Raw genomic sequence first — 25662 nt, 5'->3', positions numbered from 1 at the left:
TCATTTGTTTGTCGGAGAGCTTGGTTTATGTCATGAAGTACTTAAGACTTTGGTGATCCATTCGCAGAATGAAAGGAGTCCCAATAAATAGTGCTTCCATGAGTCTAAGGCATGTAGAACTGCAAGGAGTTCCTTTTCATATATGCCTAGAGCTTGCTCAGCAGGGTCGAGCCTTCGACTTTCATAGCCTATGGAGTGCCCTTCTTGAAGCAAAACAGCTCCAAGGCAATCACCACAAGCATCACATTGGACCTCAAATGGCTTTGAGAGATCCGGTAATGTAAGCACAGGTTGAGGGATAAGCTTTTCGAAAGCATTGTTCTCCTTGGCAGACCATGTGTACCTAACGTTTTTCTTTGTTAGGTCATGTAATGGTCCTGCTATTAGTGAGAAATTTTCTATGAAGCATCTATAGTATGCTCACATACCTATAAAGCTTCTTAACTCATGAAGATTCCTTGGTTTAGGCCATCCTTTTATTACCTCTAACTTTGATGGATCCATTTGGACGCCATCTTGAGAGATAATGTGACGTAAATACTGAACCTTTTGTAAGAAAAATTCACTTTTCTTTCGATTAATATAAAGTTTATTCTCTCTTAGAACTTGAAATATTACCTGGAGGTGTCGCTTGTGTTTGTCTATGAATTAGAGTAGATAATGATATCATCAAAGAACACTCCAATAAAGGTTTGGTGAGGCCTGAATAGCTTCTCCATCAAGCGGTTGAATGTGGCTGGTGCATTGGTCAAGCCAAAAGGCATGACAATGTATTCATAAAGACCTGATGTAGTGCGAAATGTGCTTTACAATGTCTTGATCAACTATCCTTATTTGATGATAGCCACTTTTTAGGTCAATCCTACTGGAGTAGGTGGACCCTTGTAGCTTATCAAATAGGTCTTCTACCCGTGGATGGGAAACCTATTTTTGATAGTGATCCTATTTAGTGCTCTATAGTCGACACACATACAATATGTGCCGTCTTTCTTTTGCACTAGTAGCACAGGAGAACCAAATGGAGATGAGCTAGGCCTAACCATGCCCTTCTCAACTAACTCATGCACTTGCTGCACAATCTCCTCGTGTTGAGCTTGAGAAACTCTATAAGGAGGTTTGTTAGGCGGTGAACTTCCTGGAAGAAGTTCAATTGCATGGTCATGATTACCTTGTTTAGGAGGTAGCTCACAAGGGATGTCGTCAATAAAGACATCTTGAAACCCCTTGAGAAAATTGGACAACTCTAATTCCTTTTGGTTGTGTATATTTTCTTTGGCTAAAACATCAGGTTCATTTTGAGAATCTTTAACAAAAAACATGTACACGGAACTAGAGCTCTTTATTGACTTGTTGAAAGCTTGTGTATGTACAATGGGTATAGTGTTACCCATTTCCTTAGCATCTATGTACACATCTTTTTCCTTGAACCTAAAGGAGATTCTCCTTTCAGGGAATTTAACATTGGCATCCATGCGATCAAACCATGGTGCCCCTAGGATTACATCCTCATGCTTGAGAGGAGAGATAAAGAAGTCCTCTTTGTCCACATAGCTTTGGACATGGAGCCTCAATTTCTCGATTAAGGGAGTGACTGAAGCTTCTTGCCCCTTGAAAGCACCGTCTGCCGGGTAGGACATCTCCTATCTCGTAGGTTTGTATGCCTAGCTTGGTGGCCAACTCTATAGATATAAAATTATGAGTAGAACCGGGGTCAAAGAGAATAAAAGCATCATGTTCTCTTACCTTTCCCCAAGCATGGCATAGAGGATATCCTTTGTGGTGAGTTTCATCCTCTTGGATTTCGACCAAGGTAGCTCTAGGAGGATCATGGCGGTTGTTCTTTTGGAGACAAGCGCGGTACGCATGCCCTTGTTCGCCGCACTCGAAACACCGGTTATCCTTGTGATAACGCTCAAGCTCTTCAGGAGAGAGTTTATTTTTGCCTTTTTAAACTCCCTTCTCTTTAGCTTTGTTGGAATTGCCCTTAGGAGACTTTTGGACATTGTCCTTCCCCTTAGGCTCATTGGAACCCTTGTTTTCAGGGGGATTAGAATTCCTCTTAGCCTCTGTTTGGAAATTGATTCGAGAGGCCACCATAGTATGATGTATTACATCCGATATGGTGCGTGGCCTTTGGGAGTTGACATACTCCGCCATTTCTTTGGTTAAGCCCGCGCAAAATTGCTGCTTTTGCTCATTAAAATCCAACTTTTTGAAGACAGTGGCTTTGAGTTGTAGGTCCAAAAACTTGTCTACATATTTGTGGACGGATTCATAGGGAGAGAGCTTTAAGCTTCGCCATTCGGTGAGTACTTTGTCTTTGGCATCGGTGGCCAAAAACTGCTTCATAATGGAAGCTCTTAAATATTTCCATGTTCGTGGAGCTTCATCGTTGGCCCGTCGGCTAGACCACCATTGCCTGGCGGACTTTTGAACGTGCATAGCTACATGGCGTAGCTTAGAGGACTCCGTGAAGCCCTCATCTCCGAACGCCACATCGAATTGTTGGATAAAGGCCAAGACTTTGTCTGTAGCACCAAAAGTGCCATCCTGGGTAAGGAAAGAGATGTTCTTCCCTCCCTCTTTGAACTTCTTGAGCTTGGATGACCTCTTCCACGTGGCATAGGATTTCCTATGGCCTCTTCTTTTTGATGGTTCAAAGGTTGCACCATCACTTTCTTCAGAAGATGAAGAATTTGAGGAAGATGGAGAAGAGGGTGACCTCTTTCTTGCATTTTTCTTTCATTGAGCTTCATTGTCTTGACCATCACTTTCATAAGAGGAAGAGGATGAAGAAGATGGAGAAGAGGGTGTCCTCTTTCTCGCCTTTTTCTTCTCTTGCTTTTTGTCATTCCTCTTTGAAGTATGGTGTGGAGAAGTATGCGATGGTCTTCTCCGTTTTGGAGGTGATGGAGAGCGTTTAGCCCGACGTCTTCGTGGAGCCATCTCCACCGAGGTGGTAGGAGACTCACTTCTTTCTCGTTCCTTTGGTGGAGGCTCTTGAATTCTCCTTTGAGAAGGAGATGCGTCATCGAGGAGAAAATTTATGAGCCCTTCATAGGGATTCTCTTCTTCTTCTCGAATCAGAGAGAGAACTCTTTTGGAAGTCTCATAAGGAGGCTTCCTAGGTGTTCTCTCGTCATGGTGGGGATCTTGGAGAATCCCATGAGCACAAAGCTGTCATTGCACTTCACTTTGGAGGGATGGATTGCCCATGGCTTGTTGAAGCCTAGAAACAAGATAGTTAACAAGCATCGGGGAATCATTAGTAGCTTGCTCATTAGCAAAATCAAAGTTATTAACATTAATTTCACTCTCTTTACTATTGTCAGCCATTCTAACAACTTTTAGGTGTAATCTTTCTAGGTGTACTTTGGCACTTCAAGCCCTAGTTGCTACTCCTCTTTACCCCTTTAGGAAAAGCACTCAAGCTACTGTACCCATGGCTTGAATACCATTAATTGCAAGGAAGAGAGGGTCGTTCAACAACAAGACAACACTAGCTCCTGTCAAGCTTCTAATAGCTCAATAGTGGTTAAGCCGTAGGCAAGCACCGTAGGACTCCACTATTAAGACCATAGCTCTCGACAGTGATGCCCCATTAACCGCACAAAGGCAGGTGCACTGCAAGGTTGAAAAATCCCTATAGTACTTACTCACATGCAATTAATAGTACCAACCATTTATAGCTAGCTTGAGGACCTCCCTTCTTGAGCAAGAAAAGAGAAACCTTGTGCTCTGATACCAATGTAACATTTAATGGCCTAGTAACTTGTGTGTAGCAAAAATTAGCATGAACATAGTGAGCATTTCATTAGAATAGATTCCTAATGAGATTAACAAGAGTGCTTGGATGGAGAGAGCAACAAAAAACATAACACCTAGTTAGATAACATGAACAATACTTCAAAAGAGAGAGAAATTAAGCAATTGACAATAGTTGAGGACCGGATTTGCATGGAGCCGGTCCCCCCTCCAAAAGGCTTTGTATTATGGTTTCTCCCATCAAGAGAGACATTTTACAATACAATTTCTTGTGTTCCTTCAATACTACCTAGTGCAATGAAGATGGAAGCTTCATGCACTACGCAAAATACTTATCAAACACAACATCAATTCCCTCACGGTCTCAGACCCAAGACCTCACACACCTTGGAAGATGGTGAGAGCTGGCGGGGTATGAGAGTAGATTGAGAGGAATAAGGAGTATTCTTACGAGAAAGATGCACATCTCCTCACATAATCACTCATATTAGAATAGCTTAGCTTAGTAATTAGCATGGTAGAGGAGATGAGCATGCATTGAAGCTTGGCTCTTGGTTGGATTTGCATCACAAAGCCAAGAGTTGTTGGTGTAGGCCTTCCTTCTCACAAGCTTGGAGTAGGTGATAAGCTTTCCATTAAAGCTTGAGAAGGAGAGAGAGTCTTCTTTACTTCACACATGAGATTGTGTGAGTGTGTAGGTGATAATGCCTTGCAAAAATCAGCCCCCCCTCTCTCTCTCTTGGTCGACCCCTCTTGCTATTTGCTCTTGCTAGCATCCTATTGGACCTCCCCAAGCTTAGCCAATGGTAAATAAGCAACATAAGTGATAGCCTTCTGACATGTGTCCCCCCTTCTCCTTTTGTGAGAGCTTTAGGTAATGATTTAATTCAACTAAACTCTCATTGGACCCCTTTTCCTCCTGGCCAATAGGAATCAGGCAAGCCATTGTGGTGCTGAATGCTCATTGGTCCCCTTGGGAGACTGTCCAATAGTCTTGTAGAGAGCTTAATTCTTATTGGTACTTTTATTAAGTGTTTTTAAATTAATTAAACTAGATTTTCTCTAGCCTAATTCTCATTGGTCCACCTCCAAGGCCATCCAATAGGAATTGGGTACACCTTGTGGGCATCTGGTCTAGGGAGCTGACATGTGTCCCTCATTCCCTTTGTGTACAAAGGGAGCTTGTGTGTGTGTGTGTGTGTGTATGAGTTTCTCTTTCATCCCCTACTTCTTGGGCTCGCCCCCTCCTATGTAGGGCTTGACAAAGACTTTTGGGACACACACAAAGCATCCAATTTTCCCGAAAGTTGACACAACCTTTGAATTTTGGAACCTTAGCATTTTGGAAGTCTTAATGGGCTGAACCTTAGGCTCTTTTAAGCCCATTGTTGCACATGGCTCTTTTACAAATGCCCCCCCCTTTGGATCCCTATTTTCCCTCCTTTGGATCCCTACTGTGGCTGGTCTGCTAGCTTAACCAATATTCTAGCTTTTTCTCCCCTGGCACTTCCCCATATTAAACGATCAATTTAACATGAGAAAATCATTTAGGCAAATTAGATATTGATTATTATGACAACTCTCATCATTTTGCTCCTCACCTCTTGCCTATGGATGCATCACTGAATTTGTGGGCTACATGATCTTTGATAGACCACATCACTAGAATTTGGTTGCTTGAAGGCTAACTACATGTGCATATGTGCAACAACTCTCTAACCACTGAATGATAAAAGGGTTGGCACAAGAATGGAGTGGTGAAACAGAGATGATTTGAAAAAAGCTCAATATCATGGATAGGGTGTGTTTTGCTACTTTTAAATTTCTACAAAAGACAAGCATAGTTGAAGCTTGAAAGTGTTTCTTAAGAATCTGGGTAAATTCAATATAAATGCTCACTAGGTAGTGGGTAGGAACATGAGTCTCAACCTCATGGTGTAGAGACAGTCTTAGGTATCTCAAGTTTGTGAATATAGTAGGTTACAACACTCACAACTTTACATGTGCCCAAGTAGGTCGGCTCAGTTTCCAAAATGAGGCTCATTAGATGGAATCTTGCTTGATGCTCTGTATGGTTTGAGGGGGAACCACACGTGGAGGGGAGCGAGAGAGAGAGAGAGAGAGAGAGAGAGAGAGAGAGAGAGAGAGAGAGAGAGAGAGAGAGAGAGAGAGAGAGAGAGAGAGAGAGAGAGAGAGAGAGAGAGAGAGAGAGAGAGAGAGAGAGAGAGAGAGAGAGAGAGAGAGAGAGAGAGAGAGAGAGAGAGAGAGAGAGAGAGAGAGAGAGAGGAGATGCCATCCGCATATTTTGTGTGTGTGTGTGTGTGTGTTGTAGTGGAGGAAAGAGCGTATTGTGTGTGTACGCCAAACAGAACCATGCAGGTGGGAGCATGTTGCAGAAGGCGCAATGAGACAGAGCGAATATGGTCCAGCAATGATGGTGGAGACGAAAATGGGTTTTTGTGTTGAGTGTCGTTCCTAGCTTGCTTGCAAGGGAGAGGCATGCGAGGTGCAAGCGAGCGGAGGGAAACACAGAGGAAGAGAGAGCTCAAGATCAAACCAGGGGAAATGGCGAGTCTAAGGGTAGGGGAGGGGGGCACATGCAGGTTTTGTGTTCAGGGGCTATGTTATATTGTGCAATAGGTTAGGGAGATGAGAAGGTAGAGTACGAGCCAAGGAGATGGAAATCTTCGGGTGCCTCAATGGGCAGAGAGAGAGAGAGAGAGAGAGAGAGAGAGAGAGAGAGAGAGAGAGAGAGAGAGAGAGAGAGAGAGAGAGAGAGAGAGAGAGAGAGAGAGAGAGAGAGAGAGAGAGAGAGAGAGAGAGAGAGAGAGAGAGAGAGAGAGAGAGAGAGAGAGAGAGAGAGAGATAAGGAGATGTTGTTGGTAGGAAAGAGTTGCAAAAAGGATGCAGCAAGTCATAGGGCATAGAGCGAAAGAATCGCTCTCTTTCTTTCTCTCTCTCTCCATAGATGCAACGATAATGAAGGTGATGATGTGGATGCCTTTCTCTAAGTGCAATCACATATGCCTGCAACTTGGCTGCATACATGGCACAACGAAGGGGATTAGGGAGGAAGGATTCAGCCCACTATGTGGGCTGAATCCTTCAGCTTGGCCGCATACATGTCACAACAAAGGGGATTAGGGAGGAAGGATTCTGCCCACTATGTGGTGGGCACAGACTAGAGAGAGAGAGAGAGAGAGAGAGAGAGAGAGAGAGAGAGAGAGAGAGAGAGAGAGAGAGAGAGAGAGAGAGAGAGAGAGAGAGAGAGAGAGAGAGAGAGAGAGAGAGAGAGAGATAAGGAGACGTTGTTGGTAGGGAAGAGCTGCAAAAAGGATGCAGCAAGTCGCAGTGCATAGAGCAAAAGAATCTGTCTCTTTCTTTCTCTCTCTCCCCATAGATGCAATGACAATAAAGGTGATGATGTGGATTCCTTTCTCTAAGTGCAATCACATATGCCTGGCCGCATACATGGAGCAACGAAGGGGATCAGGGAGGAAGGATTCAACCCACTCTGTGGTGGGCACATACTAGGTTGTGCGATGAGCCACCTATGAATAGGTTGTTGAGGAGAGAAGGCATCGGACACAAGGGAGGGAGGGGAGGGGGGGCCTTTGTCACCATTGCAGTAGGGTCGGAAGAGATGGGGATGCATGGGAACTTGGTGAGATGGTATCCTTTCCTTTTTCCAAAGTGCCTTGGGAGAATCTTGACGTTTAATTAATGAAAAATTTCAAAAGTGGACCAAGTGGGTGTGCCCAATGCCGTCATATCAAAGGCAAGTGGGTGTGCCCAATGCCGTCATATCAAAGGCAAATTCACTTAGGATAGAGGAGCTAGTTTAGAGGCATTGAAATTGCAATACCTCTATGTTAACCATCACCGACACCCTATCACCTTCGATGGACGCCTTATTATTTATTTGATTGAGTCATGGACCAGGCTTGTTGGTCCACAATAAGTGTGTAGGTGATCGCCAACAAGAGGCACACCACTTATCTTATTTTCACAGTAGTTTTGCAATGATCAGCCACTGTGGGCGCCCATGTGTGAATGGGTCAAACTCTTATAAAAGGTCCATTTGACCTAAAAATCCTCATTCATGGAGGTGCAAGCTAAGAAGTTCTCTTGCTCTACCTCTATCTTCTCCTCCTTCGTGTGCTCACGTTTGTGTGTGTGTGTGTGTGTGTGTGTGAGAGAGAGAGAGAGAGAGAGAGAGAGAGAGAGAGAGAGAGAGAGAGAGAGAGAGAGAGAGAGAGAGAGAGAGAGCATTGCGGTGGCATTGGCGACGGCGAGGTGGTTGAGCACGGCGGCGAGGACGACAGTTCCTTCTTCTTTGTGGCACAGGATCCTTCACAACGGAAGCATTGAGCGGTGAGTGACACACCCTTGTTGCCCCTTTGAGCTTGCTAGGACTGTCTAGTTGTGTGCTTGTAGCCTTTCGAGGCTCGCACACAGTGCACAGGCAAGTTCCCAGCCTCCAATATGTGTGACAAAGTGCACATTTTTGGCGTCACTGCCGGGGATTGCCTTGCACTAAGCTTGAGGAGCACTCAGTGCTACCTCTGGAAGCCTTTCTTTCATCTGTTTTTGGTTTTTGTTGAGTTGTGTTAGATTTGTTAAGTGGTTGCAATGTGCAGGTTTTTGTTAGCTCTATTAAGTGTTGCAGTGTACATGTTTTGTTAGATCTATAATGTGCAGGTGTTAGCAGATCTGTTAGTTAGTATAAATCTGTAATGTGCAGTAGACAGTGAGTAGATTGAGTACTCTGTGAGTGAGCAATTTTGCTATGTTAGGAAGTGTAGATAGTGTGCAGTTTTGTGTTAGTAGACAGTGTGTGAGCATAGGTAATTAGTATTAATTAGCTCTATTAGCTATAGACAGGTTAGACAGAGCTGTTAGGAGCTACTATGTGTGCGCGTGAGCTCGACACCAACGTGCAACACTATCCACAAAAACTTTTTCAAAAACTGAACAATAGTAAAATTTAAAAAAATGCTGGAAATATCTGGGACCAAAAAGAAAACTCAAAACCAAAAAGAAAATAAAAAAATCTTATTTTAAAAGGAAGGATCGGGATCGGGACTGAAGCTTGAGCCCAAGCCTAAGCCTCAGTCCTCAGTCTTATGATATAGTATACACACTACTATATATATAAAGACTAGGACCTCAAGTGAAGGGAGGGCATGTGGGACAAGCTCCTCAAGTCCTGCACCATCCCCTTCACACTCACCCTTTGGACTTACTAATTCTAGTCTTCTTTACGATTAGGAAAAGACTATTTTTAGGATTCCGAGAGCTTTACATAACCAAATCGGGGGTTGTAAAGCATGGCATGTCTCTCTAGCTAAGATGCTCATTTTGAGCTATCACACACCATATTCCATGGCTTGGTTAGAAAAAAGGACCAAAAATAACAAAAAATTTGGGTTGTAAAGACCTAAAAAACTAGGTGAGTGGCCTTCACGGGCACTTACCAACACTTCTAGAGTGTTGAGGTCACATTCACCTACGCTCTAGTCATGTGCTTGAGGACGATCACATAGAGAGTGTCTCCTTTTATGCAAGCACTCATTATTCCTCCACCTTAGGCTCTAGGCCCTCAGTAGCGGGAACCCAAAGTAGTACCACTCAGGACCCACATATTGTGTCTAGTGACTCTTCCTATGACTACAACGTCATGGAAGGTTACTCGATGCTTAATCTCGATAGTTCAAGCCAAGGCATACATGCCATGGACCCACGGTCGGGGTCGAGCGTGCTTAGCTGCTTGAAAGAGACTTTGAGTAGAGCCACTCGCTCCGAACATGGAGCTAGCGATGAGAATGAAGGGGGTGCGGAAGTAAATTCACCATTTTTCATGACCAACGTAGACCCCATGCTCTTAGAGAGTGTGCATGTGAATACTCTATTCACTGCATCCCCTGACTCTTCAGAGCTATTCCCCTTCGAGGTTATATTACTGGATGGTAGAAGCCTTGCCGAAGTGCAAGAGGTTGATCGATATATCATTGCGGCTAGGGAAAATGAAATCAAGAGCCTATGTAAGGCAGAGCAACAGAGAGAGTTGAAAGCAAAAGCCCCTATGTCAATATCCATGCTAGGTGAGCAATCGAGTGCTCCTAACTTAGCAACCACTAAGGGTCAACTCATAGAGAGCCACATTGCATCTAGTTCAGAGGACACCCCTAGCACCTCAATTCTAGATGGAGTGTTTCTAAATGAAAACTGGGAGTATGAACTACAAACAGAGACTTTAACTGACCTATACAGAGGCCACACCTATCACGTGGGTTGGTTATATGTCCTACAATCCACAACAGGAGCTACTAGCGTAGAGGAGAACCTACAAAGAGTTTGTGATATCACTTAAAGGGTTATTGAGCTGGAGAGACAGAACAAGGGGATCCACATGCCTTTAACGGGTCTCATGAGATTCTTGGATACAAGGAAGGCTAGGAAACCAACTTTATTGCAAATGTAGACTTACTCGGTAAGTCCAATGGATCCTCCATATGTTGTTTCGCCAGGGGTCTCAATACAATCTGAGCCCACAAGTGATAGCTTTACCTTTCCAAGTTTAGCTCATCTTTCTCTTAATGACACCATGCCCACCATGCCTACCCCAGTGATGGGCATGGCAAAAAACACGCCATGCACCTCATTCATTAGTAAAGCACCGCTACATGGTGACCCAATGCCTACAACAGTACCTACAAGTGTGTATCAATCATATGCACCTACGGGTGCTCATGCTCATGTATCTCCTACCCCTCCCAAAACATCCAAGCTCTTATTTCAATGGGACCATACCAGCTAGCATTAGCATGTCACATCCTACGTCTGTTATGCCTAGGGCCACACATATGAACTTTGGGCCACCACATGACACAACACCGTACCAAACTTGGAACCCAAGGGCTTCCTATACGCCAAGCCCAATGCCAACCCCCATTCCACATGCAGTCTTGAGAGTGTCTGTCCCCACTATACCTGCTCACTTAGGTGACTTGGCAACATTTGCTCAAGCTATTGGTCAATCCATTGTTGAAAATATGTGTAACACGCCTGATAGAGAGCCTAGAAGTAAGGCAATACAAATAGCCAAGCTCACACAAAAATTTAGTGGAGACAGGGATGTGAGATAGCATATCAAAGTAATTGAACAAATATGCGATTCCCTAGGAGAACACAATGACCTGCATAAGAGTAATTCTTTAAGCATTACCTTGAGTGGGAAGGCTGGGGATTGCTATAGAACCCTAAGGGTGGAAGGCAAAACAACTTATTCTACTCTTAGGAGTCTGTTCTTGAAAAAGTGCATACGAGAGGGATTACTTTGGGGTGTAGCATCTCAACTCCAAAACGCCCAACGAGAGGAAGGAGAGTCTGTGAGAGAATTTATTAGTCGCTTGAATTCACGTTGTAATCCAAATGGGCGCTTCAATAATAACCAATTTCTCGACGGATTCATTAGGGGACTACGACATCTACAATGGCCTAGTCATTAGAGGAATCACCACTTGGGAAGTAGTCACCACCAACGCGATCCAATTGGAGGACAATTTAATGATTCAAGGAGAAAGAGTGTCTATTGAGCCTAAATCTACTAGCTCGCAAGCATCAGGACATGAGCCAATGACCCTAAACCCTTTTGCTAAAGAGACAAAGATATTTGAGATGAATTTAGCAGATCTCACCAAGGCCATTCAAGAGAGTCTTAGAGATAATCGTACTCCACAAAACAATCATATGTATCCAAGAAGGGAGCAACAATGGTACTCATTTTTCTATGGTCCGCATAGTACCAGTGAATGCCCTACATTTAGAGTAAAATTTATTGGGAATTGCAATGCCTATGGTAGGTATGGTCATCAAGCCAAGGATTGCATAGTATTTAAACGCATGATGGCCAATAGACCAACCTTAGCATGGACGGACACACCTCGAGTGCCTGCATCGATGACGGCCCCACCTCTTAAACAACCATCATAACACATGGTCCCTAGGGTCCAAAATGTTGTTCAAACAACACCCTTACCTCCAATGCTAGGACCACAACCCCCACATCCGAGAATCACTTCTGTGAATCAAGTGGGTTGTGAGTCATCTATTGTTGGTTTGGAAGATATAGACCCTAATATTGCCTATGGGATTGATGCACTTGAGAAATTTCCACAATACTACATGGAGGACTATTGGGGACAAGTCAAACCTATCTATCAAGTAGCTGCTCTTGCAGCAAGAGGCACAAATATCAATTTCATTGCCAAGAGACCACCTCTTCAATGCTATAAGTGTGGAGGTCCACATCGTGTAGCCGAATGTTCTATTAGATTACAAAAAAATTCCACACTAATGCAAACCAATCAAGCGAGCATATCTACAATGCTGATATGTGTAATCCATGTGGCATAGATCATTTGATTGCTCAATGTTCGATTAGTCCAAATGCGTGAAAGATAACACCATTGAATTTAATTGAGGTTACTGAGGAGTCAACACAAAGTACACCTGTGGTACCAGTAAATATACTCACACGATCGATGCTCCAAAACCAAAATTATATTCTTGAAGAAAGAGATATAGCATCAATTTCCCAATCTCAGAAGAAGAAGAGAACACGAAGAAAGAGATCGTAAAAAGCTGCGAAGTTAGACCCCAGTTCAAAGACCAATATAGGGACTAGTGACGACCCCGTATATATGAACAACACTGAAGAGGATTCTGATTCAGGTGAGACCATGGAGGCTAAAATGACCACTAGGAAACAAACAAACAAGGAAGATCATCATGAGCCACAATGGCCAGGACCCAAGAAGAAGATAGGAACTTACCCAAACGCTACGGAGGAGATTGAGCGAGTCAAGCAATTAATGAGTTTGGTGGAAGAAACCCAAAGGGATCTAGAGCCAGCACCTGGGCAGATCCAGATTATGGACACCGTGTTCCCTGCACAAAATCATCCTCACAAAGTCCATAGACCACTAGCCATACCAAGTGTCATCCAAGAAGAAAGTGACTTTAAGTCATGGGAAAGTGGGCGTACTCCCTTCTTGTTGGAGAGAATGTTTACAAAGGGATTATCTGACCCTATCAAAGAAATGGAGATCCCATCTTCTCCATGTCAAGGGACTGAAGCCCAAAAGGTTCTGTTAAATATTGCCAAATTGATGGATTTCATGGCTTTAGAAGTTAGAACCACCATTATATCCAAACTATATGGAGACCCCGAGCTATTCTTAGCTCTTCGAGCTTTCATCAATGGAGAACTGAAAGTCGGGCTACCACAGTTTGCACAAATGGATGGAGCTAGGGAGATGCCAATGGAGGAGGAACACTTAGATCCACAACCCAACCTAAATGAGAACTCTATTGTTGAAATACATGTTAACAAGTTGGGACAATACTTTGAAGGCGATGAATCCAATGCGACTCACCTTGGGACTACAAACATAGTGGTAAAGATGGCCAATGGGACTATTGTTAAACCTATTGGAACGCTAGAGGATCTCAAGATTAAGGTCTTTGGACAAAAAATAAGGCATACCTTCATTGTTATGGATTTTTCCAAGCACACTATGTCATCTGAGATGATCTTAGGACGTCCTTTCATGAAGGAAGCAAAAATGGTGCATGACTGGTCTAAAAACCATGTCTAATTGCAGTTCCAAGATTTTTTCATTCGAGTTGATCTTGTAGCTGGTTGAACACATCCTCTAGGAAATAGATTTATACTTGATTATAGATCTGACACCACAATTCACTCGGCCCCATTGCAATATTATTACACGTGTAAAATGGACACTGATGTGGGGAAGATTCTCCTTATATGGATGTTCGACCTGGGATGATCGAGTCTGACAATGTGGATTGGGTCCACCTAGCAGCAACCATAGACACTTAGGAAAATAAGGAGACGACCTGGGTAACACCTAAGGGGGATGAAATGCCACCACTCGTACCTTTAAATATGATAGGAGCAATGTGTGGGACGTGTGTTTAACCTCACTCCTATCTTATTGCATACATAGCGAGAACCACGAATAAATTGTCAATCCATGGGACGAATCTGACTCGACTAGTGCATAGAGGCTACAAGAGGTTGTCAATCTCTTGGAAGACAACAAACAACCTCGCATCTATCTCAAGCTACACTCAAATGACTGAAATTACCAGAAGCCAATAGCTCATCGGCAAACAAATCACATCCATTACAATATCAAATGACATCCAAATGTAACAAAAATTCTAGGACATGTTTATAAGACCTAAGCATACATGCTTATGGTCTCAAATCCCACTTTAGGTCAAGTGAAACAATCGCGATTATTAACAGTAGTGGATTTTTGACCTAGTCGTTTTCGACCCAAAATGCATCTAAATGCTTAGCAATGATGCCCCAATACCCCACCTATACTTAGTTTTTGATTTAAAACCTTAAATTCCTACTTATGATGAAATTAGGCTACGGGTCGAGGACGCCAAAAGCTACGAATACCATGAAATGCTTAAGTCAATGCGTAGAGCTCTTACCTGCGGTTGCAATGAAACAGACGCTACTGCAATGTGCCAACCAGGGAGGGAGTAGGAAGCACGAGAAGGAGAGAAGTGAGGGCCGTTAGCTCACACTGTATTTCATTATCCAAAACTTATTAAAAACTTACAAAAAATTGGCTTTTATACCTTAGCCAAGGTTTTTGGTGGTCAAAACTAATAATCTGGAAGCTCTAACTAAAGACAAGACAAGTTGATATAATTTGGAAGCTTGTAGCCCCGACTCATCAATTACAATATTTATCTGGAAAATAGGAGTTACAATATTCCCGATTCATCAAAATAATAAATGTTTTTACAATGAGAGCTCCAAAAAATGGTATCCAAGTTAGCTTGCTACTAACATTCCCCCCCTCCTTGCTTGTGTCGTCCCTTGACATAGCTTTATGGGCTGAAGTAATCTTCAGGTTGATGGCTGGCGAGGTGGTCTTTAAGTACATGGAGTGTCTTCTCATATCTGATCTTTCTTTCTTTGTCTAGAACCTGCAAAAATTGCATGGTGACCCTGTTTTTTAGCTCAATGGCTGAGTAGCCTACGAATTTGGAGGTTAGGTTGCTGATCGCTGGCCCAAAAATCTTCGTTCGCCAAGTGAAAAACCCTGTATAGAATGCTTCCTCAAATGCCAACATATTGCTAGATGGCAAGAACATGCATCGGGTGTAGAAGCCATAAAGGAATTCTTCAAAAGGTTGGCCGCTCAAGTCATAGCAAAGACCCTTATTGCCCTCGAGGAAAGACATCCACGGTGCTCCTGCTTGCTCTGGCTCATGAAAAGCTTCAATGCATGTGAGCAACATTCGGCAAATTTTGTAGAGCATAGCACATGAGAGATCAGGGAGACTTTTGAAGAATGTCATGGCGCCCATTAGGGTTTTCACCATGTATTCCTCTGTCAGTGTTCCCTTTTCTGGAGCTGGCAATGTTGGATAATTCAGCCATGTAGGTCGCTTCTTTGTCATTGATTTATGTGCTTGCCATGTCCTTACACTTGGTACATGACAAAAGGTCGGGTCTTTCTGAAGTGCTGAAGGTGCTCTTGTGAACAGAATCAAGTATCTGGGATTCTTGTTCAGCTAGCTCTTTCTCCACTTGGGGTGGACTTCTTCTGTGTCTTCTACCTGCATGTCTTTGTATAATCTTTCCTTAACCTGTAGCAGCTCTACCTTGATCAAGGGATATGGCAGTGTTTGTTGAAGCCATTGTGCATTGATTTGGTTAGGAGTGAGTTGAGCAACGTTGGCTGAATGGAGAACTCTCAACTCCCGATCCATCGCCGTTTTCCATTGTTCGTCTGTTTCTTGAGCGACCTACTCCTTAAGTGCGTCTTCTTTAGCTTTAGACAGCTGGACCATTGGCACTTGCTCAACATCTGTTATTGGTACTTGGAAATCATCCTCTCCTCCTAACCCTTCTGTCGACTGTTTTTCCATCTCAGCAAAAGAGACTGAGGGAATTTCAATGTGTGATTGCTCTGATATACCAGCTTCTTCTTGTATCTCTGGCTGACCATCTTGAAGCCACTGATTAACTCGCTTGAGCTTTGCTATCTCCTTGAGCAGTTGTTCTTCCCTTTATACCCACATCAATGCAAGGTCTCTTCATTGTGACTGCTCTAACTTTAGCTCAAGTTCAAGATCTTTATTCTTCTTTTCCAATGCCTTATACACTTCATCTATACCTTTGATCGAGGCAAATGCGGGATTTTCCCTTATTTGTCACAAAAGGGTTGCTTGATTATTGATCCTTTGCTCTGAATATTGCAATGAAGCATTCGCTACGTTGAGCTACACTTGGATCTTTTGTACTGACAAAGTTGTAGTTAAGAATTCATTGGTAACCTCTGTCAATTGTTCGTCTTTTGTCTTACAGGTATCTGTTAACTTCGTGAGAAGTTCACCTAGCTCTTCCATTTCTTTCTGTCGCTTCTCTTTTGCTAGCTGGTGTTGTTCAGCTTCAGCTCTTAGCTCTTGGATTTGTCTTTGCAGATTGGAGATGACATTCAATATGTCCTCTAGCTCTCCTGGAGAGCATCGATGACCATCTCCAGCTCTCTAGCCTTAGCACTATGGCTAAGTGTTGCTGTTCTCATTTTTTCAGTAATCTCTTGCATTTGTTTTGCATATTCATTAACTTGTAGGATGACTTCGTCATTCGTCTGCTAGTCTTCTTGCTCTGTGAGCTGCTTAGATGTTTCAACTATCTCTGTGGGTGGCTCCTTGGATGGGGCTGTGGTAGCTGTTTGTGGTAGTGGTAGGGGTTTTACCTCTCCTTGTGGCTGTGTGGGTGCTTTGGCTTTGTCTTCTTGAGGCTTCGTGGATGCCTTGGCCATTTCTTGTTGGGTGGTTGTAGAAGGTGTGGTTTCTGTTTCTTGTGCCTTGGGTTCCTCAACTGGCAGTCTCTTGTGGTTCAGGACTTGCTACCTTTTGCTGTTCAGGTTCCTTTTCTTTGGCTTTCTCTCCCTTTGTGGGTCTAAGTGTTGGTGAAGGTGGAGGGATTGGCATCGGGGGGTCTGCTTGTTCTGTATATGGTGCTAATGATCTCGGAGAATCTCAGCCTATTCGTGCTGGGCTTCACTTTGTTGGGTTGCTTCAGCTTGTCTCTACTGCTCCGCCGCAACTTCCCTTGCTTTTCTTTCTGCTTCTTGAGCTTCTTTTTGCTTTAAGGCCTCTACTTCCTCGTACATGCATTCAAGAGAATCCTTGGGATCTTCTGGCTCTCTCCTGGTAGGATTCTTAGTTCGGGGGCCTTTTATATCTCTTGGAACCCACAATGTCGGGTCCTCACCTACAGCTTGGCGGATTCTTTTGTAAGTTTGTTTCTCTCTTTCAAACCTCTCCTTCTTTTACTGCGGTTCTTCTTGATGTGTAGTCACTGCTTTCTTCTTCATCTCCTCTCTTCTGGCTCTCTTTTCTTCATTGTCTGAGCTTTCGCTGCTATGTCTTCATGAGAGCTTTTTGCAGACTCTTCATCAGATTTGTAAACTCTCTTTGACGAGCGGTGGTTCTTGGAGATGGCTGTGCCAACACGATCCATGTGTTCTGATCTGGGGCAGGCGGCAAATTATCTGCCATGCCGATAGCATGGTATGCTATTCTTATTAATACCTTAGGTGCACCCAGATATGTGATCTTACCCTCTTTCTTGGTACCCTTCAATGTTGATAGCACATATTGCGCGTGATCAATGGGTTGCATGGTTGTCGACTTCAACACTTGTGTGAATGTAGTCGCAACTGCATGATTTGGTGTTGTGTATCTTGGCAGTTTCTTTGCTAGAAAATGGAAGTGTTGATGATATAACAGTGCTGGTTCTTCCACTTGCTTCTGGATGAGATCAACAAAGGTGGTCACAACAGTCTCCTTGGTGAAAGTGCTTGTTGTCTTCTTGTCTCTGGCCCTCATTGTCATCCCCTCTGTTGGCAACTTCAAAGCCTCAACCATAATCTCTTGTATGATGACTACTTCGACTTTATGCCCTTGTTGGTCAGTATTTTGGGCAGTTCCATCTTCCTTAATTATAGACAGAGCTCATAGGATTTCTGGAAGTCTACATCGCATGGCTCCTGGTCATAGAATTCTCTGAGGTCGAGACTTCTATTGGCATCCTTTGTGTCTGGCTTTGCCGCATCATAGATCTCTTTAGGCAGCAGTTGCAACTCTAACTGGTGTCCTTCTTCACTTTTAAACTTGCCTGTGAAAACCGTTGTATTGTTTTCTTCAAGCTGTTCTCTGGACAGATATGTTGCTTTGGCCGTCTTTACTGAATTGGGGTCCAATTGGTATGGTGGTAGCTCTTGCAGCTTCTCTTTTTGAGAGACCCTCTTCTTGCCTTCTCCACAGCTTGCATTGTTCCTGTTAAGTAAATAGAGTGTCAAAGTTTTTTTTTTTTATAACAGTTTCGCTCTGAAATACCCTTCAGTCTGAATTGCTGACAAATTGAGTCCAATTTGCTCCAAATAATTTTTGAACATGCATAGATGCATAAAAACATATAAAGATCAAATTCATAACTTCCAAGCAAAATTTTGCAACAAAAGTAAATAATCACAATTATTTACAACTGATGAATTTTTTCAACTTTTTGCAATTTTGGCATTATAGGCTTGAAATATATATAAGTTAGATACTCTAAGTGAAGTGCGGGCTCATTTGAGTGCACAGGGTGAAAATGGTGTCAGATTTAGGATTTTAGTATCTGAAATAGTAGATATAAAGGAATTTTGAGACTTTGAGCTCCAAATTTGTTCAAACTTCAAAGTTGCAATTTTCCTCCATCTTGGCAAAAAACTAAATAATCATGATTATTAAGTTTTTCATCAAAATGAACAGTTTTTGAAGCAACTTGGTTCTACGCATAATGTAGACTCTGTGTATGAGATATGAGCTGATTTGGATCAAAAAATGTGACACATAACTCAAAAATTGGTTTGGAAGGACTTCTTTGCGTTTTGTTTGGCAATTTTCCAAGTTATCATTGATCAATTTGGCTCATACTTGAAATGTGGCATGTAATAGGCGTGTGCAAGTGTTAGGTGAGGTGATGGTATCATTTTCAAGCCAAAAAATTGCAAAAATAAATAATCACGATTATTTACAGTAGTCAACTTTTTTTGTAAAACTTGACAAATTTTGACCTAAACATATTGAATACACCTAAAACAAGTCCTGAATTGAATTTGGTAAAATTTTGTCTTGTCGGCATCACTTCGTGCTTTGTCGACTTTAAAATATCCGATTTTTGTGACTACATGGCTTGTGGAGTTGGTTAGTCACTTTTGAGGCTATGGACTTGTCTGCTACATAGTCCTGAAGCTACTCATCCAGTTTTGGCTTATTTGGAGTCAGTTTGACTTCGTATGTCAAATTTGACGCTTTGTAGCCTTCAAGTTGTTTTCTGCTTTTCGAGAGCTTGCCTTGACTGATTTTATGAAACCATCCATACACATTGTGCATAGACCCAGTCTATAAGCTATCTTTGGAGTCAGAATCCAATTCTGGCATCTGGGAAAAACTTAGTTTTTCTACTTGGGACCCCCCTGGACCCCTGCCGAATGGTCAACTGTGGATATAGAAGTGTTCTATTATATAGAGGCATGCTACAGTTCAAGTTTCATTTGATTTGGTTGAGCTGACAGGCCGCTATGGTCAATTTTTGGTCGTAGGTCTTCGTGCACTGCTCGGTTTCTAGGGTTTTTTCCTGGGGTTTAAACTAGCTACTGGCCGTACATAATGGATCATTGACAAGTATAGAATTTACCTCCCATGTCTTGTGGTGAAAACAACGCTGTAAACGGGCGACTATAGACTTTTGGAAATCGCACGCGAAGAAGGTAGAAAGCTCTCTCTCCAAGGGCGACAAGTGGAAATGAGGTGATTTTAGACTATCCTAGATATCTATACTCGGACTTCCCAAAGCATTTTTCCCCAAATTCCCCTGTTAGTCCTACTAGGCCGTGAAATCTATGTTAGATTCAAAAATTTCCCCAATCGGATTCCTGTAGCTCATTCTGCAAGAATTTTGCAAAAGTAGGCCTTGGCCGCCTAATTTAGGCTTCCCGCTTCCATCCGTAGATTTGATTGAAGTTTTTTTTGCCTGTTCGCCTTGTCCTTTTGATCATCAACGTATCTTCAGTTTTTCCATCTAAGCTCATCTGCCATTTATTATTAATTTTTGACCTATTTATTGAAAAAATCAAAGAAAATAACAAAATATGCTAAAAAAGCAAAGTAAAAATCCAATAATTAAGAATCCATTGAAAAACACAGTTTTATTATTTTTTGTTGAATTTTTCCATTTTAAGTCCTCATATCACGAAAAATGATGAAAAATTACCATAAAAGACTCTTTTTTGATGATTTTTTCATAGTTTATACACTATTTACACTCATCGGGGAGATGTTATCAGTGAAATTTTCCCTGTTGATGACTTATAAGGGAATTATTTAGGTAATTTTGCAAAAAAATCACATGTTAATATCAAACTTTTTCCTCTCTCTTCAAACATTGCCCTTAATTACTTAGTTTCCTTCCACCGCTCCTAGATGGCGTACTCCGGGACGACTGTGTGCATGGGTTAAACAATCATGTCTATGCATAGCCTTGATTGGCTCTACCATGCCATTGAAGATCAATGCAATTCAAACCATTATGATGTGCAAGAGTTGGGTCTTGAGTAATTAACTCAAGGGTTTCTGATGACGAGGTTTTCTTTTGCTGTCTTCCAAAGAGCAAATCTTGTAGCTTGTGTGCTCTTTGCTTTATTGTACTGTTAGGATGCTTTGGTATACTGATTTCCTGAGCTGTTGGTATCAATAGTGATTGTTGCCGAGCTTTTACCCGCCATTGGTATCTTGGCTTGCTTGGGTCAGAATGATGTGGTTGAGTCTTCTGAGACTTAACTCTCCATTTCTTGATTGGTTTTACAGTTTGCGTAGAAGATAAGCGCTCCTTTTTCTTCCAAATCCATTTCGTGTTAGGTTCCTTGACAGGTTGTTCGACTATGATTTTTTGGTCTTGGAGAGTATATTTCTTGTAATGGGATGCAACACTCATTATATCTTTACCATCCTCAGTGGTTTCCATTTCCGTTGTATATATCTCCTTTAGAGCCTTTTTCAACTCTTGATATTTATTTCTCCGTTCAACTCGTGTCATGGTCAAGTTCTTGTCTTGGTGTTTCGGTTTTACTTGAGTTTCCTTTCTTGTTTTTCTCGATGTTTTTGATATTTTTGGATTTAAAAAAAAGGATATCTACCAGTGATTTTGTCCTTGACATAATCATGTGCATCTATCTGCATGAGGAACTGTGTTCCATTGGAGACTGATTGCATAGGTCTAGCTTTCAAGTTTTTCGTGTCTCTTTTCCGTCTATACCATTTCTGTCTTCTCGGTTTTTGGTTAGGAAAGTCAAAAACTTTTCCTCTCCTCCTTTCATGAGTAGTTTAGCTTTCACATGTTCTTTTTCTTACCCTGAATCATCTGAGGTAGCAGAATGTTCTTCTAACTCATCTGTTGCATCATAGTAGAGGTCTGAAAAGACTTGTTGAGCTTTCATCAAGTCCTTGGATTCTTGAATGTCATCTTCAATGTGAAGGGTCGAAATCATTTGTATGGGAATTATGTCATAGCCGTCCTCATTGCAAAATTGAGTAGGCATAGACGTATTTACACATACATCCATTGTTGCTAAAATTTGAGTCCACTCAAACGGCTCAAACAAATGCTCTGGAAAGGGTTCAGGTACATAGGCTTCGTCTGTGCAATCCCTTTCTAAAATACATTCTTCTCGTTTTAAGCTCCCGTTTTCTGAGACTCCGCACATCCAAATAGGTGTATCCTTGTTCAACCAAGATGGAAGCTTAGTTTCAGCCGAAGAGACTGAATCGAACTCCTGTATGGGTGCTTTCATGACATCTCTATAAGTGTGATCTTTTAGATTAACCCTTGTTATTGATCCCATGCTTCAAGTACAGATAATTGTTTTCCCAATCTTGGATGAGTTGTACTTGTCGCATGAAAGGTCTTCCCAAGATGATTTCGTAATTGAGTTTCTTCCAAAGTCTAGTATGGAAAAAGTGTGTTGATATTCAATCCCACAAGAATTACCTATCACTTTTCAAGCAGTCCTAAGGGTCTTTCGATATGTCCATCAGCCAATTGCAATTTCTTTTGAGTTTGTCTAATGGCTAGTTGTCCCCAAAATTCCCATACTGCTTTCGTGGCTATGGCTATGCCTACTCCACTATCCAGTATTGCCATGGTTTCTATGTCATTATATTTCACTAGAAGGGTTGTGTTTCCTTCTTCCCCTTTGTAGTATTCTCCAACTTTGTTCATTGGAACATATCGAATCTCTTTGCTATCCATTTCGTGTTTGAATTTCCCAATTTTTTTGCGATTAGCCCCGTTATTCCCACCTTCTGTAGAGTTTTCTGTAGATCATCCCATAATACGGTCTGATTTTTATCAGTTCTCCTAAAGTAAGAGTGCATTGGATGGGTGTAGACATGATTGAATGGATGTTGTCTACTTCTAGGATTTGTTCCGCTCTCTTTATCTAAGTGGTTTTACACACTTGGATTCATCTTCGTTATCTCCCAAGTAAGAGAGTAATGTTTTCAAAGTCAATGGTTTAGACATTCCTGAAGCTTCAGAGCCGCAATCCCCATACAAGGATTGTACATCCATGTCCATATTAGGAGGTAGATAGTCAAACCAAACTTCCTCTATAGGAGCTGACTTCAGACTTAGGCTCCTCTCTCTAACTTTTTCCCATAAGTGTCCTGGCGAGTCTTCTTCTACGAACGAAATTCCGTCTAAGGCATCTTTGCTATCCGGCACTATACGTTCTGGCTCTTTTGTTTCAAGGTGGGGTTCTACCACCACGTTGGATTTTTCTTTACTGGTTCCTACCACAAGCTCCTCAGGTTTTGCCATACTTTCGAACTTGGGTTTTTGTTTTTCCAGCATCTCTTGAGTAATTCTTACCAAATTTTGATAAGCTTCAAGCTTAGCTGCTTCCATGTCTGGAGAAGGATAGTTTTTCCATTTGTTTTCCATGTTTTGGCCTGCTTTAAGTTCCGCTTGGTAAGCTTCCAAAGCTGCATTAATTGGCTCAAAAATTTTGTCTACCAAAATCGATCCTCCAGATTTCATGGTGGTTTCCTTGATTTTGCTTCTAGTTTCTTTCACTTTTTCCTGAAATAGTTTCTTTGCTTTCTCTTTAATTTCAGCCCTTTGTTTCTGTTTTCTCATCTCATATCTTTTGCTTCTGCTTTTTTTGGTCTTTTGAGAGGAAATTTTAGTATTTTCCGAATCGTCAAAGGAGTTATGTTTCTTTTTTTTAGCCTGGACTCTGGTGAATACCTTGATTGGAACAATCGGTTCACTTTTGGATGAGCTACTAGATATCACTTGGACTACGTTTACTACTATTTTACCCTTGTTTAAAGGATTTTGTGGACAATCTTCAGGGAAGTGTCCTCCTTTTTTGCAACATTGTATGCAATAAGCTTCAACTGGCTTGAGGTTCTTGTCATGCTATGGGCATTCATTTTTCCAGTGATCATCTGCACCCTATTTATGACAGTTTCCAGTTCTTGGCTTAATCATGGGTCTTACCATTGGAGGTCTAACACCTTGTGTTGGACGGATACGCCACGACGGACGTCACAGCGAGAACTCACCTAATATATAATGTCAGCTAAGGACGAAGCTCGATCCGCAGGCGTGTGGAAGCAAGCATAAGGTGTCAACCTACACTCGACCGACTCCTAACTAATTCCTACAGAGGTCTCTACCAATTGTCCAAGTCACAGCCTTCAAGAGTGCATAAGAGAAAACTTCCTACAACGCTTTTCTAGAGCCGAACACCCATCAAACAATCTCGAAACACCATAGAACTTGAAGGAGTCCCTACTAACACCAATAGGTCGCTCTCCCTAAGGTTTATGAACCAAAACCCCAACCCAAAACACCCGGTGCAAAATCACGTAGGATATTTGGCCGAAATTTGCAGGTCTTGGTTTTCAAAATCTAAAGTTCCTAATGTGTAGTTCTACTCATTGTGAACGCGTGGATATGCTGCAATGAAAAATCGGACAACGTATGCTCACCCAATCACTAGATGAAGCTCGTAGAAGGAACTCGCAAAACCGGATTGTACGCGCACAATGTAGGTATTAGCGTGTAGCTCTCGTCGGGGGCAACACATTGCACTTCTCCGCACTCGATTCTGAACACCGGTGCACACGTAGCGTCAAGATGAAGCTCACACTCTCTCTTGTACACAGTACGCTCACTCACAGACTTCAAAACTTGTTTTTTTTTTAAATGACAAAAGGTTCTTCATTAAGGTCAAAAAGTGGTATATATACCTTACAATTCTCAACCCTAAAGTTCCAAAATCAACCAACTACTCCATCTATCTATCAAAACTGGGATACAATTTGGAAACTTCTGTAAGTCCCAATATTTACAAGGTAAAAAATCAGGTTTTCTCAATAAATGAATAATTACAAAAATGATAATCCTCCGAGTAGTTAGTCTCCGTGGGGTGTGTCTAGCTTCTAACACTCCCCCCCTCCTTGCTCATGTCGTCCCCGACATGGCCGTTGATCCGCTTCTTCATCGTATTGTTTCCCGCATCTTGATTAGTGATTCGTATCTTGCATGCAGGTTCATCATTGTTGGGCCATAAATATCTGTGTTTATTGTGAAGAAGCCTGTGTAGAACACTTCTTCAAAGGCCTGGAGGTGATAGGATGGTAGAAACATTATCCTTTGATACAACGCATGTATCACCTCCTTGGAAGGCTGACAAGATAGATCATAAGCGCATCTGTAAGTATCTTGGAAGAAAAAGATACTGTCTGTCACCTGGCCTGGCTTGAAAGTCTCAAATACTGCCAAAAGTGTTTTGCAGATTTTCTTCATCATGATGCATGTAAGGTTAGGTGAGCCAGTGAACAATTTGATGGCGCCCGTTAGGGTTTTCACCATGTATTAGACACTTATTCTCTCACCTGCCTTCAAGCTCGACAGCTTAGGGTAATTCAGCCAAGTGGGTTGGCTCCTTTGCAAGATCTCTTGGGCTTTCCACGTCCTGATCCTTGGTAGAGGACAAAAGCTGAGGTTGTCTCTGATGTTTTTCGATGCCTCTACCAAGTGGATTAGGTATTGTGGGTACTTTATGAGCCAGGCCTTCCTCCATTTTGGCTGAGAGTCGACAATTAGCCTGAACCCTTCTGGTTGGGAAGTATCTACGTTGTAGAGTGGTACGGTCAGCTCTTCTCTTCTCCACTTATTGATGGTGGCTGCTTCATATTTCAGCAATAGATATGGGAGAGAGGGTTGAAGCCATTCATGCCTGAGGTTGCTGGCGTCAATCTTTTGGATGGACATGGACTTGAAAACCCTCTGTTCCCACTCCAAGGCTTCCTTTGTTGTCTCTCTGATCTCCACCTCTATTGCTTTACACAACTTTTCTTCCTCTTTCTATGTTAGATCACGTGGCTCTTGAGAGGATCCTTCTAGGATTTCCTCTTGCATAGGTGTGTCCACCGGATCTGCCACATTCTCTAAATCAATGCCTTCATTGGCGGCTGGCCCTGTGCCCTCTTGCTCTCCTGCTTGCTGTCCTTTGAGCTCCTCGATCTGCTTTAGGAGTTTTTGTCTTTCTGATTCAACTTCTTTGCCTATATTCACGAGGAGGTCATTTAATTCGGCGTTTATCCTCTCCGCCTCCTCGAGCTTTCTTTTTATACTTTCTACTTCCTCTTGCAGGGATTTTTGGTCTTCTTCCATTCTTGTTTGCATGACAATAGACCCTTCTGCCATCA

The sequence above is a fragment of the Adiantum capillus-veneris genome, chromosome 21 (assembly GCF_014529385.1).
Source record: "Adiantum capillus-veneris isolate H3 chromosome 21, ASM1452938v2, whole genome shotgun sequence".
Lineage (NCBI taxonomy): Eukaryota > Viridiplantae > Streptophyta > Polypodiopsida > Polypodiales > Pteridaceae > Adiantum > Adiantum capillus-veneris.
The sequence above is the reverse complement of the archived record's forward strand: the minus strand, read 5'-3'. Positions refer to the sequence as shown.